General features: G+C 37.2%; 1 long non-coding RNA gene across 1 annotated transcript; it reads right to left on the bottom strand.

Annotated features, from left to right (window-relative positions):
- Positions 1 to 1,034: 1,034 nt before the first annotated feature.
- LOC117107509 lies at positions 1,035 to 1,918 on the bottom strand. Its single transcript, XR_004445251.1, has 3 exons — positions 1,893 to 1,918; positions 1,274 to 1,364; positions 1,035 to 1,128 (listed from the first exon to the last, which is right to left on the bottom strand). It is a non-coding gene; the product is annotated as an uncharacterized LOC117107509 (long non-coding RNA).

Genomic DNA, 1,918 nt, shown 5'->3' with positions numbered 1-1,918 from the left:
CAAGCTAAGCTTACTGGGACTTTACTACATTGTTAGAAATTGTACAGTGTCGAACATGTACTGTATTGATGCAAATGAAATTGACTTATTGAATTTATCATTTAGTAGTGTAGTTTTTAGTATTTTAGTAATCTAGTATTTTGTAATTTAGTAGTGTTTTGAATACAAACAATAAAAATACCTTCTCTTAGTAATGAAATCTATTCTTTATTAGGCTACGGTCACACTAGAGATTCAAGCCTGGCTTGACTCACCGCGGGTGAGATTTTCGTAATGTGACCGCATCTGCACCGACTCACGCCTGGCGTGACCTCGATCTCAATCTACCTATCTCGATCCCGGCTCAGCACCCATATTGACCCTGGATTGACCCTGGCGTGACCGAGATTGACATTTCCTCGTCGGCTGTCGACCAATCACAGTCGATGACGCCGTTGCGTTTAGAAGTTCTTAAATTAAAAACCCGCGAGTTCTTCATGTGTGTTCAATCAAGACGCAATCATTACTTTTCATAAAAGTTAATTCAAATTTTAATTAATAATAATGCGATTGATTTGGAGCGACCAGGAAACTGCTGACCTGGTAGATTTGTGGGGCCAACCCGAGCTGAGAGACCGGATAGAAAATAAAAAAACAAACAACAAAACGGGAATTTTTGGCGTGCTTGCTGATTAGCCAGTCTCGGACATGAGAAGAGAACGACGGCCCAAATTCAAACAAAAGTGAAGGCAATGCGAGCCCAATACAAGCTGATAAAAGATCAGTTGAAGAAGAGTGGTTCGGGCACGTCTAGTGTAAAATCTTTGATTGCGATCCACCCAATTACACGCGCGTATATCGAATCCCGTGAAACAGAGTTGGCGAAACTCTCTCTTTACGGCTCTGCTGTTTCAACTTTCACAATTTAGAGGTCAATCCAACTAGTGTGACCGACCCAGAATTTCGAGCCTGGCTTGAAATCTCACCCGCGGAGAGTCAAGCCAGGCTTGAGACGCTGGTGTGACCGTAGCCTTAGATGTTTTAAAATTGATTAATATACTTTACCTTATAATACACTGATCTAGCAGACTGTGGCCTAGTAGTGTTCTGTAAACTGCCATACATGGGCTGAATAAAATGCTCAGCCATCTGTAAAATAATAATATTTATAGGAAAATGATCAAGGGTAACTATTAAAAAAGAATCTTTAACCACTGTCAGTACTACCTTACAGGCTTTCTGATGAAATAATTATTGTTTGCTTTAAAGAAAATTAAAAGGCTCTGTTTCTCACCCTGGTCATCATTTGGCGGACTGTTTCCATTTCCGATTTGAATGGGAATGCTGGTTTTAAATCTTCATAATTATTTGGATCACAAATTCGCCTGGAAATAAACAAGGAATATGAGTGTGCTAGAACATAACCTGCAGTTAAAATTGAATCATCCCTTAGATTATTGTACCATTCCACTAAATTTTATAATGATCCATTCATTAGGTTTTGCGTAATCTTGCTAACAAACAGAGCTGTGAATACATAACCTCCTTGGTGGAGGTAAGTAAGGATTGATTTCAGGCTCAACATAAATGCTTGTTGTTTACCTGTCACTTAATGTTCCTTACTGTATTTCAATGCTTACATTATATTTGAATTATGTGTATAGAATTATGATATTATATATTTTGTCGTTGTCGTGAGCCCCTCGACATTAAATTAATTTTACTTTTGGGCAATCCTGCCACTTGGCAACAACAACTATTTTTATATATTATGGCGCAAAAAAAATGAAATAAAATATGGTATTGAAATTTCAATACCATACATAAGTAGAAACCAAATGAAGTTATTTGATCATTAATGTTCCCTGTTGTTTATTGTACTGATTAGCTAAATTTAGTAAATTTATACTAACTTTGAAATTGTTTGCAATGCATCTAC

This window comes from Anneissia japonica, unplaced genomic scaffold (assembly GCF_011630105.1).
Source record: "Anneissia japonica isolate Jap-2015-1 unplaced genomic scaffold, ASM1163010v1 scaffold66765_len1918_cov217, whole genome shotgun sequence".
Classification (NCBI taxonomy): Eukaryota; Metazoa; Echinodermata; class Crinoidea; order Comatulida; family Comatulidae; genus Anneissia; species Anneissia japonica.
This window is presented reverse-complemented; position numbering and strand designations above follow the sequence as displayed.